The sequence below is a fragment of the Bison bison genome, unplaced genomic scaffold (genome assembly GCF_000754665.1).
Source record: "Bison bison bison isolate TAMUID 2011002044 unplaced genomic scaffold, Bison_UMD1.0 scf7180017864538, whole genome shotgun sequence".
NCBI lineage: Eukaryota > Metazoa > Chordata > Mammalia > Artiodactyla > Bovidae > Bison > Bison bison.
In genome coordinates, this window is record NW_011495086.1 from 1,306,831 (window position 1) to 1,321,279 (window position 14,449).

The 14,449-nt window shown below is 36.8% G+C and overlaps 1 pseudogene; it reads left to right on the plus strand.

The window, feature by feature from the left end:
- The first annotated feature begins 5,819 nt into the window (after positions 1-5,819).
- On the plus strand, positions 5,820-6,477 carry LOC104982721 (annotated as a pseudogene).
- The last annotated feature ends 7,972 nt before the right edge of the window (positions 6,478-14,449 follow it).

The window sequence follows — 14,449 nt, forward strand, 5'->3', positions numbered from 1 at the left end:
AAAAAAAAAAAAGAAATGATTTCTCTATTTTATCTGCTTTTTTTTTTTTTTACCATTTTAGAGAGACACTGATCTTCCACCAGTAATTCCAGAAGTGAAGCCAGTTCAGATATTTTGAATAGTTTCATTTACCCTGGATTATTGAAATACATTTGTTTTTGTATTTAATTAACTAATTCAAATTCTGCCCTATTATAGTTCTTAATATGCCAAATCAAAGAAGTACTGATCAAGATACTCTATGGTCACATCTATTTATCCGTCAAAATTACAGCTTATCCAATATTTAGAGTTAAAAGTAACTTTCAAATCTTGTCTTCCAATCAGACACTTAGTAAATAGCATCAACATTAATACATATGTTTAAAATTGCTTGTCATGTTCATGGTAGGTCCTGTTTAATTTTATATTAATAGTGCTTGGGTCATTTAAATGGTAATGCTATGGCCTTCCCCGGAGGCGCAGTGGTAAAGAATCTGCCTGCCAATGCAGGAGACACAGGAAACTCAGCTTCTATCCCTGGGTCAGGAAAATTTCCTGGAGTAGGAAATGCAACTGATGCCAGTATTCTTGTCTGGAAAATTTCATGGATAAAGAAGTCTGGCGGGCTACAGTCCATGGAGTTGCAAAGAGTTTGACTTGACTGAGCAACTAACACGTGATGTAAGGATGTGAGCATAGACCTTTGAAACATAATTGCCTGAGTTTTAGAATCTATCCTCTACTTTCTATCTATCTAGAATCTATCCTCTACTGACTGGCCAACTGAAAGTTTTGCCTCATTTTTCTGACCTAGAAGGTGAAAGATATAACTTCCCCCGCTTTTTAAGCAGGGTTTTCAAAGAGTCAGATATGACTGAGCTACTAACACTTTCACTTTTTATGATTGTTGTAAAAATTGAGAAATCTAATTTTTTAACTTTAATGGACTTAAATATTCCCCCCAATTCTTGTGTAGGAGCCCTAACTGCCCCCTCCTCCATTGTAAGGTGAGTGCAGAGAAAAAGAGAGCAAGCCAAAGAGTTAGGCAAGAAAAGGGAAATTTACTAGAAGGGAAAGAGAGGATGATGGGTTCTTAAGGAGAACCAGTGTCCTGCCTTTCTGACAGGGTCCTTCTTATATCCCACCAATGAAAAATTCTCTGAAGGGATGGTTAATTTTTAGCCTGTAGTTGAGTCCTGTGGTCACGTATCCAGAGGTCTGGAATCTGATGGTCTCAGAGCTTTGAGAAGATAGGCAGCAGTGAGAAAACAGAGTGACATTTGGGCAATTTGGTCAGTCTCATGGATCACCGTGGTTTTATTTTTTGTGAAGTCAACATAATGAGCTGTCTTATCAATGAGACCCCATGTGGGCCCTTTGAGTAATAAATAGGTTCAGTTGGGCCATTTGAGAGATAAACAGATTTAGATGGGGTCATGAGAATGAAGACATGATTATGAGAATGATGACAAGATTAGCCCCCTTTATGAAGAGAGATATCAAAGTGCATTCTCTCTTTCTCCCCTGTCTCTTCCTGCCATAGGGGAACATTGTGAGAAAGTGACTGTCTATGAGCCAGAAGGAGCGTTCTCACAGCCATGCTGAAAACTTGATATTAGATTTCTAGTCTCCAGAACTGTAGGAGACACATTTCTGTTGTTTAAGTCACTTAGTCCGTGGTATTTCATGATAGCAGCATGGACTGAAAACACTGTCTTACATCTAGTAACAGATGGATACACAACACTTGGCTCTCCAGAAGAACTCAAATAGTCCATAAGAGGGGAAATGTACCCGTTGCTTTTCAGAGAACATGTCTTCTAAACTACTGGATGAGTTATCCATGCTGTGAATACATCTGATTGCAGTATTTTGTTTCATACAAAATTTCTTGTTTTGTTTTAGGTTAATAGTGAAACCTACATTTGCAAAGAGCATAGATTTCTCACTTTTATTTAATATCATCATACAATTCTTTGATCCATATTCTCCTCAAGTCACAGAGATCTTTCTTCTTAAACTTGAGGTGGCTTTTCTTGACCATAAGAATGTACAACTTTCAACCCCTGCTTTAATATATGCTCACATTTTGAAATCAAAATATTCTACTCAATTCTACTTTTTATGTCAAGTGTGTACAGAATAGATTCACTCAAATTTTTATTACAGAATTTCTTTAATATCAATTTTGAATATGAAGGAAAGATTTTTCTGGGAGAATAAAATATAGAATGAGTAGATTGATTTTTCCATAATTTTACCCAAAATAAATTTGACTATACAACTTACATCTTGGAGTTGAGTACAACATTCCCTTAGAGTATTTTTAGATTTAAACCCAGTAATACTTAAGAGGACATAGTCTCATTATTTGCATGTATAATAGAAAAGAAACTTCTGCTGCTATTCAGTTTGAATTACAACTAGAAATATTGGAGAGTATAGCTTCCCTGGTTGCTCAGATGTTAAAAATCTGCCTACAATGCAAGAGACTGGGTTTGATTGCTGGGTTGAGAAGATCCCCTGGAGAAGGAAATGGCAACCCACTCCAGTATTCTTGCCTGGAGAATTCTATGGACAGAGGAGCCTGACTGTCTATAGTTCAGAGGGTCGCAAAGAGTCAGACACGACTAAGTGACTTCACAAAGCATGGAAAGAGTTAAAATTTTAATGATAATATAAAGTGAAATAGAGGCTGATGCCTGGTTTCAATTTCTTAAAAATGAGATTACAAAAATTCAATAAAAATATTTCTAAAGGAAAAAAGAAAAACTCTTCTTGTGACAAAAAAAAAATCATATATTTGTGATTATCCAGCCTATCCCTAGTACAAGTTCTTTATATTTTATATAAGGCATTATCTTTTCTTGCTTTGTGAAGAGTAAAGGTCAGCTGTAAGCAGCACCCTGAGAAATTTCCAGGAATATTTTGTGATCCAGCAAAAGCTGATGTTGAGACATTGGTACGAACAAAAAAGATAGAGTGACCACCAGATAATATTGACAAGAAAGTTTACTGTTTTCTGTTACCACATTTTGATCTTAATTTCCTCATTGGAAAACTGATTATTTTATGTATTTATTTTTTCTTTAAAAAGATTAGGGGGTTTTACATTGATAAATGTGCATAATTTCAATGCACATTGATTATATATTCATAATATTAGTATATATATTGAAATTATATTAATATAATTAATATAATGGAAGTTGTGGATTAATATATTTATTTTACACTTAGTTACTTCCTGAAAATGTAACTTTGCAAAGAAATTAGATAGGAACTAGTTTTATTTTTACAATGATGAGATGCTTTGGACAGGGAAGAAACTAATAAAGAGTTCCTAAGTGGCTCAATTCTGGCAGAAAATGATAATAGAAAGAGCAATCTAATATGACTCTCAATATCTGCTACTGTGGATGCTGCTGTGTGCTTCCTTGCTCAGTAGTCCCATGGACTGTAACCCACCAGATTCCTCTGTCCATGGAATTTTACAGGCAGGAATACTGGAGGGGGTTGCCATCTCCTACTCCAGGGGATCTTCCTGACTCAGGGATCAAAACCCACATCTCTTGCATCACCTGCATTGGCAGGCAGTTGCTTTATCACTAGCGCCACTTGGGGGCTTTGCTACTGTCAGAATAATTATCAAGCTTATTAAGCTGTGAAATTAAAAAAAAGTTTTTTTCAAAAATGTATACAGCTTTATTGAAATATAATTATTTAACATTGTATTTATTTATGGTGTATGATGTGTTGACTTTGCTACTGTTTAGTTGCTAAGTTACATCTAAACTCTTTGCATCCCCATGGATTGTAGCCCACCAGGCTCAGTCCAAGGGATTTCCCAGGCAAGAATACCGGAATGGATTGCCATTTCTGTCACCAGTGTTTCTTCCTGATCCAGAGATCGAACCTGAGATTCCTGCATTGGCAGGTGGATTCTTTACTGCTAAGTCACCAAGGAAATTTTTATAACATATTGACTAGATACATGTAAATGTCTGAAATGATTAAAACAGTAGGGTTAATTTCATTTCCTGACATAATCATTTATTTTCTTGTGATGAGAGCATGTGAAAAATCTGTTCTAACAACTTTCATTATGAACTATAGTCAAAATGCTATGATTTAGAGCCTCAGAACTTACTCATCTTGTAACAGGAAGATTGAACACTTTGACTAAAATCTCCCCATTTCCCTCAACTCCTAATCTTTGATAACCACTATTATACTCTCCATAAGTCTGACTTTTAGAGACTCTCTATATAAGTGAAATAATGCAGTTTTTGTCTTTCTCAGAATGATTTATTTCACTTAGGCCAATTCACTCAAAGTTCATGCATGATGTAACAAAGCTAAGAATTTTCCTTTTTCTAGTGACTGAATAGTATTTCATATATATATACATTATGTATGTAATATATCTTTGTTTATCCATAGTTAAACAAGCTGTTTCCATGTCTCGGCTATTATGAATAGTGCCTTAATGAACATGGGAATGAGGATACTCTCTGAGATCCTGCTTTCTCTTTCCTTTGGATATATACACAGAAATAAAATTGTTGGATTATATATTAGTACTATTTCTAATTGTTTGAGGAAACTCCTTATTGTTTTCCATAACACCTGACCGATTTACATTCCCTTCAACAATGGGCAAGAAAGTTTCCCTTTTATCCACATTCTCACAAACACTTTACCTCTCTCTCTCTCATAATAGCCAATCTAGCAAGTATGAGATGTTATATCACTAGGGTTTGGATTTGCATTTCCCTGATGATTAGTAATTTTTAGAATATTTTCATGTATCTGTTGACCATTTATACAGTACCTTTTGAGAAATGCCTATTCAATTCCCTTACCCATCTTTAAAATAAAACTTTATTTGGTACTGAGTTATATGAATTGTTTATATATTTTGGATATCAACTTCTTTCACATATATGATTTGAAAATATTTTCTCACATTCTGTAGAATATATTTTCATTTTGTTCATTGCATCTTTTGCTATGCATAAGCTTTTGATTGATATAGTCCCACTTACTAAGTTTTGCTTTTATTCTTATACTTTTGGTGTCATATTTAAAAAATTATTGTCAAGACAGATGTTAACAAACTTTTTCCTAAATATTCTTCTCAGAGTTTTGTGGTTTCAGGTCTTATGTTTAAGTCTTTAATTTTGAGTTAATTCTTGTGAGCAGTGTATAATAAGGATGTAATTCCTTTCTTTCCCATGTGATTATGTAGTTTTCTCAACTTCCTTTATTGAAGACTACCATTTTCCTAACAAGTATTGTTTGCTTCATATTCAAATGCTAATTAATGTATATGTGAAGGTTTGTTTCTGGGCTCTCCATTCTGTTCCATTACTCTATGTGTGTACTTTTATGTCAGGAACTTACTGTTTTGATTATTATATCTTTGTTGTATAGTTATCTTGATTGTTTTATAGCATTTATATTTAAGCTATTTCTCTTTAAAATTTCCCAAAGACGAAAACAAAATGTCCAGAACTCATATATTACACAAATCATGGTATATTAAATTTCACAGATCCTGCTTCACTTCTAAATTTCATTTGATAAAAATCAAATAATTTTCCTTATACAAATATTTTCAGTTCTCAAATTTTTATAAAATTAAAATAATGTCAAGGCGTTCTGGCCAGAAGCAGAGAAGTGGTGGTCACAGCTAACAGAGGTGCACCTCGGTTTCCCCCAACACCCTCCACCCTCAGACCCCATCCCCATCCCTCTAACCCCGAGACCCACCCAACCAAACAATTCCCTGTGCTTGGGTGACTCTGGGGCTGCCCCAGCAGAAACCCCCAACCATGGGCAGCCAGAGCTCCAAGGCTCCCTGGAGTGACCTGACTACCAAGGAGGCAGAAGATGCTTCCCCCTCCACAATTGACAGACAGGGGAATGGCCCCCCATGAAAAGCAATGGAGACTTATCCCCTCAAAGGTGAAGGGGAGTCAACCTTCAAAAACGGAACAGAGGACGTAGCAGGGGCCACTGGTGATGCCATAGAGCCAGGATCCCCTAGGCAGAGAGCTGAGGCCAAGGCGGGAAGGGGTGCCCCCATGGAGACCCTCAAGAAGAGGAAGATATTCTCTTTCAAAAAACCTTCCAAATTGAGTAGCCTGTCCTCAAGAGAAATCAGAAGGAGGGTGGGGGTGATTCGTCTGCCTCCTCACCCGCAGAGGCAGAGCAGGAGCAGGGGGAGATGGTTCCCTGCAGCAATGAAGCACTGCCCAGGAAGGGAAGGCCGTTGCCACTCCTTAGAGCCAGGAGCACCAGGCCAAAGGGGCACGCTATCTCCAAGGGAGGAGCACAGAAGAGGCAGGACCCCAGGTGGCAGAGCCATCCACTCCCTCGGGGCCAGTGGGTAGCTCCACACCAGCAAGCGAGCAGAATGAGTACCTGGGTGAGGGCAGGTGGGTGATCTCTAAGCTGCCGAAACTTGGTCCTTGTAAGCTCCCTGCCTAGACCTGGTGCCTCTGCTGCCTTCTTGCACCCAGAAAGGAACGAGGCTGTTGCCTTCTAGCCACGTTGCCTCTCTTTCTCTCCCTCCTGTGGATTCTCCCATCATCCATCTGGTCTTCCTCTAAAGGGAAGTTGAAGATGGGCCCTTCCAGTTTCCCAAGTTAGGTTTGTGACGTGAAATACTCTTGCCCTTGACCAACCTCCTTCCCTTCCTCACCTGTGCTGAAGGCAATTGCTCATTTTCTTTCCCAATTATTTTCCAGGTAGGTTTTGTTTACCAGCTTCCCTTGTGGCTCAGATAGTAAAACATCTGCCTGCAACCTGGGAGACCTTGGTTCGATCCCTGGGTCGAGAAGATCCTCTGGAGAAGGAAATGGCAACCCACTCCAGTACTCTTGCTTGGAAAATTCCGTGAATGGAGGAGCCTCGTGGGCTACAATCCATGGAGTCGCAAAGAGTCAGACACGACTGAGCGACTTCATTTTCCTTTCACTTTTTGTTTACTCCCCAATCCCTGAGCCAGATGTGGGGGCACCACACTCCCAAACCCTGAGTGTAGTCCAACTTTTCCCTGTTGAGCTTTCAGTCTCTCTTGCTGTGCCTAGGGGAACCTGGGCTGGGGAGGACAATGCCCCTCCCTAGGTTTTTATAGATGCCTTACTCAAGTTCAAACAAACAAACAAAAGATAATAAATATGTCTCCTAGCACACATCCAGATATATAATGCATTTCTAAACAATGTATAAAACTGTATATTAGAAAAATAGATAAAATATAAAATAGTGTATTATTTGGCAGATATCCTGAATCCTAATGTCAGCTACTATCTACACAAGTGTTACTTTCTCTGATGTGGTGTTTATTTATCATACTCTTCAAAATATTAGGAAAACATTCTTGACCTATAGAATATATAGAAATAATGACTATTTTCCACTATCTAAGTCTAGAATGATAAAGCCCTTCAAATATATGACTGTAAAAAGGATTGCTCTTACATGGAAATATTACACTGTTCTCTGTCTCCTGTCTATATTGTACAGCTCTGTCCCAGGTGTGAAATGTGAAAGTCGCTCAGTTGTGTCTGAATCTTTGTGACCTCATAGACTATACAGCCCATGGGGTTCTCCAGGCCAGAAAACTGGAGTGGGTAGCTGTTCCCTTCTTCAGGAGATCATTCCAACCCAGGTATCAAACCCAGGTCTCCCCAATTGCAGGCAGATTCTTTACCAGCTGAGCTACCATGGAAGTACAATAATACTGGATTGGGTAGCCTACCCCTTCTCCAGGGGATCTTCCTGACCCAGGAATTGAACCAAGGTCTCCAGCATTGCATGATTCTTTATCAGCTGACCTACCAGGGAAGCCCAGGTGACTCAGTAGTAAAGAATACACCTGCCAATGAAGGAGAAGCAGGGGATGTGGGTCTGATCTCTGAGTTGGAAAGTCCCCCTGGAGAAGGATATGGCAACCCACTCCAGTATTCTTTCCTGGGAAATCCCATGGGCAGAAGAGCCTGGTGGGCTACAGCCCATAGGGTCACAAAGAGTAGGACACAACTGAGCGCACAGACATATTTATGAAATGTTTTCTCCAATTTCCATCACTAGCTAATTCAAGTCATTCTGAATATTGCTAAAGTATTTCTTCATTTGGGCTTCCCTGGTGGTTCAGAAGGTAAACAATCTGCTTACAATGCAGAAGACCCAGTTTCTATCCTTGTATTGAGAAGATCCCCTGAATAAGGAAATCAAAACCTACTCCAGTGTTTTTACCTGAGATATCTCACAGACAGAGGAACCTGGCAGGCCACAGTCCAAAGGGTCGCAAAGAGTCAGATACAACTGTGTGAAATTTCTTTATTTAGGAAGACTTCAAATTATTTTATAATTATATTTACCTGTCTACTTTGATTTCTTTGAAATGTCAGTATCTACATACACTGAAAACCTGCATAGCGTGTGGGTATCTTGGAAACTTGTGTATGTACACACACACACACACACACACACAGTTGGGTGCATCACTGACTCAATGGACGTGAGTTTGAGCAGCTCCGGGAGTTGGTGATGGACAGGGAAGCCTGGTGTGCAGTACATAGTCCATGGGGTCGCAAAGAGTTGGACATGAGTGCCTGAACTGAACTGAACTGAATTATTTCTAAGGTAATTTGAAGACATAGGATTTGAATCAGAGGGTCTATTTTCAGTTTTTAACCACCGTTTTTACTTTCATTATGTAACAGCAGAATCACACGTAAATAGGTCACTTAAGGTTTAGAATCTCATTAAAAATCTTTCATACTGGGAGAATGAAGAATCTTTGATTTGCTTTATGTTTTAAATATAACTTTTTAAGTTTTACAGATTTTTTTTCTTTCACTACAGAGAAAGGCATAGTTCTGATAATTATTCTGCTTTTTGCAAATTATCAGAAGGATGTAAAGTGTATTTACTGACATTAATAAGTTACTCTTTGGCATCATTATTCACTAATGAGCTTGTTTCAGAATGTTTGCAAGCTTATGTGACAGGATGACATTTTATTATATGAATAAGGTCAACTCTGTTATTTAGTCCTTGAAAGAAAAAAAAATTCTTCTTGAAATGTGAAGCTATTAAGTACATTTGACTCAAAGCTTGCTTTAAAGTCAAGAAGTGGCATCTCAAATTCATGTAGCTGCTCTAACCTATGAGGTGGAATTTTGGCAATTATAAGGGGATGTCAGGAGGTACTTTGCAGATAGTGATTAGCCATGTTAAAGGTTATGTTCAAGGTAAATTTTGAATGGCACAGTGGCTATTATTTAAAAGAGCAAGATATACAGACTTAGAAGTTGAAATGTAAAGTTTGCTCTGTCTTCCTTGAAACTTCCTTGCCTTCATCATCTACTGTCATTAAACATATCAGGACCACCATAATTAGGGGCTCTAAGAAACAAGTACACATTATTTTTAGTTGCCTCAGATGCCAAAAAAAAAAAAAAAAAAGGACTTGGGTTTTGGTCTTTAGAAAATGAGAAGGTTTGGGAATGTTGGCATAAATGTCTGAAATTGTGAGATTGACTTTTTACTAACATAACTCTTGTGACTGTAGAATAAATTGAAATGAAAAAAAATCATCTAGAAAGAAGCATATCTCAGTGAAAGGGAAATTTTAAAGCCCTTGATTATGAGAGTATTCCTTTTTGCCAACTGCATTTGTCTCATTATAATAATTTTCAAGTTGATTAAGGTGATTACTGTTATAATCATTATATAATTGTTATAATATAACTTGGAATATAAGGAGAAGGAAATAAAGTAGCATTTTCACTGGTGATTACAGAGAAGGTATATAGGGAGTAAGTTTAATAAAACACTGTCCTGTAAGGTGAGCAATATTTTGAAAGACTAAAATGTGGAGTGCTTTGTTTTATCTCTCAGTAATTGCAGGAGCCCAGCTGCATTCACTCCCGTCTCCTTTGAATGCTTTGTGAATAGTAAGCGCTATTAAGAGACAGTGAAATTTGTTTCCATATATTTTCTCTTCCCTTAAGTAAAGGTATATTTTCAGTGAACTTAAAAAAAAAAAAAAAAAACTTTTTAGTCAATTTTTGTTGGAGTACAGTTGTTTGTTTGTTCTGCTACATTGTGCAGCATATGGGATCTTAGTTCTCCAATCAGGATGGAACACCATGTTTCCTTGCCTTGGAAGCATGGAATCTTAACCTCTGGACCACTAGGGAAGTCCCTTCAGTGAGTTTTTAGGTATATGATAATTGACTTCTTTGACCTCAATAATATAAAACTATAAGGCAGACAAATTTCAAGATTTGACATATACTAAAAATGAGATCTAACTTCTATGCAGATGTGTTTCATTATCTCAGGCAAGCTTCTATTCTTTTTGCTGTGACCTGTATGCATCATAACTTGGTTAGGCTGAAATGTGAATCAAGGCTACAGAGATAGAACAGAATGAAGCACCTAAGGGAGCCCATGGGAGCACAGCCTGTTTGAGTGTACAGGAAACAATGCTGGGAGGAAGGTTGGAGAATATCAACATGGACTATCAAACTTTGGATTTCCCAAACTCAGTCATCTAATTCTACATGCTTTCTTCTCAAAGTAGATTCTTTTGGCAGGTAGGGATTGAAACATACTGTATTCAAGTGGAGGTGCAACATAAGGAGTCTGCATGTAGGTAACAGTGATGATAACATTTGGCAAAGTGATAGTGAATGTCCTATGCAAAGGATTGAAAGCTTGATCCATGTGACTTGAGATAGCACAGCAATAACTAATCGGACTCCATAGAGAAGAGATCAGGATCTGTGGCAGCAGCAAACAGGAGGAAATAATAATTTAAAAAACATTGCCATTTGAGAGATCTCTCAAATTCATCATTGTACGTGTGCACAGTGAGCAACGAACACACTCAGTCATCACGCATGTCCGACTCTGTGACCCTACGGACTGTAGCCCACCAGACTCCTCTGTCCATGGATCTTTCCAGGCAAGAATCCTGGGGTGGATTACAATTTCCTCCTCCAGAAGATCTTCCTACTCAGGCATCAAACCTACAACTCTTTTGTCTCCTGCATTGGAAAGCAGGTTCTTTACCATTAGCACCACCACAGAAGCCCCAGATTCATCATTAGTGCTCTAGGAAAACATTGCTCTTTTCAGGGAACATGGCTCAGTTTAAGGGGCATTTTCTTTGACAATTAGGCAAGAATGAATGAGGAGAAAGAATTTGGAACTTGCTACCATTATATTTTGTAATATTTTTATATTCATATTTAACTTAATACGTATGTTGTAAATTGTTTCAGAAGTACAGAATGAGAGCAAATGTCCAATTTTAATCTTAGCCTCAGATTTTAAATATATGTATGCATAAAGTGAATAAATTGCAATCAATTAATATACAGATAAGTATTAATACAATCTTGAGAGTTTTATTTAGGAGACTTAAATAAGGGAAAACACAAATAAACAAAATAGGAAGAAAAAAGTCAGTAAACCACAATGGAGTCCAAGCACCTCACTACTCAGACATGAATGAAGACACACACTTGGTTATACATACTAAAGATTCTACTAAGGGTAAGGATAATTATTTACCTGATTTGAAGAACTGTAGATCAGATTATATATTCAAGACTTTTCAAAATTAGAGCTAGTGTTATATGATTAGAGTATGTAAAGCAATTATGATCCTGTCCCTGAAAATAGTGTTTTAAAATAATATCTTCTATTGGATTTTCAGTTCCTAATGTGACTTTTAAAACTATTTTGGTGCTCACTTCAGCAATACCTGTGTTAAAATTAGAACCATACAGAGAAGAGTAGCATGGCCCCTGCTTAAGGATGACATGTAAATCTGTGAAGTGTTCCATATTTTTGAAAAGGTTATTTAAAAAGGAATGTATATATAACTGAAGCACTTTGTTGTATAGCAGTAATTAACATAATATTGTAAGCCAATTACACTTCAATAAAAACAAGTTAAAATTTTATTTTAAAATAAAACTTGGATATATTTAAGGTATAAAATGTGATTCAATATACATATGAAAAGTTTACTACAGTCAAGTTAACTAACATATCTTTTCCTCACATAGCAATCTTTTGTGATCAAAGCACCTGAAATCTACTCTAAAATTTGCAGGAAAGTCAATGAGTTTTAAAAATTCCCTTCTATATTTAAAGGTCACAAATTAGAAATATCATATGAATCTCTTAGAACAATGATATGCAATTATAAGTAAATGTTTTAAAAGTGTTATTACCAATACAAATTCTGTATATTGTATCACCCTTAAGTAAAATATTAGTGTATTTTATTTTTTTATTAGTGTATTTTAAAAATAATTTTTTAAAGGCAGAGACTAACTTGATGTCACATTTATAAGTATATTTACTCACATGTTCATGGGATTCATTCTAATAAGAACTATATACTCAGACTAAGTAAATTCATATTTTTTCACATATGTTCAAAAGTGCTCTGAGTGATAAACTACCCTTGTATCACTAATCTTGTCACTTCAGTAGCCTACAGATTTTTCTCTTGGAAATCAAGTTTGGACTGATTAATATCTACTGCCTTATGAATCTCAAAACTATTAGGCTGAAACAAGGTGTTATTTGATGATTGTAAGTTTGATGCATAAAGCAGGGTGCTGAAAGCTGGTACTCTGGGACAACCCAGAGTGATGGGGTGGGGAGGGAGGTGGGAGGAGTTTTCAGGATGGGGTGATACATGTGCATCCATGGCTGATTCATGTCGATGTTTGAAAAAACCATCACAATATTGTAAAGTAATTATCCTCCAGTTGAAATAAATTAATTTAAAATATTAAAAAAAAGTATCATCTCTTAATGGACAGCTACAAATCCCAAGTAAGAAAAACAGCAGATGGATATAAAATGAGCCAATCACAATCAAGGAAAGGCTTATGTTTGAGGCTAACAGGAATCTAACTCATTCTGACTTATTTATCTTTCTATCTGCATAGCTTTGCATGCTGTCAAATACATAACAGGAGTTCAGTAATTGCATTGTGAAGAGATTTATACTACTTAAAATATTAACAAAGTAATGGCCTTCCTAAATAATTTTCACTCCCCAATTCATTGTGAATGTAATGTTGTTTCTTAATTTGTAATCAAGTTAATAAATGTGCATGCCATAAATATAAAATGGTATTGAGTTATGAAAATAGAGATGTCTTAGTTGACATGCTGTAGTTTTCAGCCCTGCTTCTCTGAGGCAGTCACATCCACAACTTTTTACTTTTTCCTCTGGCATTCACCCCATTTTTCTAAATGTATGTTTTATGACCACTTTGTAGTTTAATGATTTTGATCATCATCAATTCACTTACTTTAATAGTAGATGAAGATTTAACTCTTCAATACTTTCCCTCCAAAGTCTCCCTTCTTGCACTAGTATTCTTACTAATATATTGTTGTTCAATTCCTCAGTTGTATCCAACTCTTTGCTACCCCATGGCCTGTAACATGCCAGGCTTCCATGTCGTTCAACATCTCCCGGAGCTTGCTCAAACTCATGTCCATTGAGTCGGTGATACCATCCAACCATCTCATCCTCTGTCATCCCCTTCTCCTTCTGCCTTCAATCTTTCCCAGCATCAGGGTCTTTCCTAATGAGTTGGCTCTTCGCATCAGGTGGCCAAAGTATTGGAGCTTTATATAGCTGTCCTTGATTGCTGTTTTAATCAAAGATGATTACATTATTTTAAATAATTAAGTACTGTTCACAGCTGATCCAGAATTTTTGTTTGTTTATGCACCTCAACAGACTTGTCCTAAGTTTATAATATTGTTTTCTTATAGCTATTTATGCTCCTACTTTTAAATTTCCTGAAATCTTCCAACAGATATATAAACACATAGATGGGTTCTAAGTACTTTGTTGTAACTGTACAGTCACTAAGTCATGTCCAACTCTTTGTAACTCTTTGTGACTCCATGGACTGTAGCCCTCCAGTCTTCTCTCTCCATGGGATTTCCCAGGCAAGAATACTTGAGTGGGTGGTCATTTCCTCCTCCAGGTGATCTTCCCAACATAGGGACTGAGGCCATGTCTCCTGCATTGGCAAGCAGATTGTTTACCACTGAGCTACCAGGGAAGCCTGTTCTGTACACCCGCTATTAAAATATCAACTTGTGCTAAATTATGATTATTTTCAGTCCTTCTGAATAAAAATTTGAATGGTTTATTCCTATGCTGATTATGTAATTTTGATTTTTTTTCTAAAATGTTATGGTGATTTTTTTTATATGTTGTCATAACAATATATTTTAAAGTCAATTTTAATAACTGTATAAATCTTACAGTGTAGCTTCCTTAATGTAGTTAGTTATTTCTCCTTGTTCTGGGACATGTTGGTATCTGGAGAACTGACATTCCAGAGAGACTAGAAATGTAGTCTCCCCTAGGCTAAGTCTTTTTTTTTTTTTT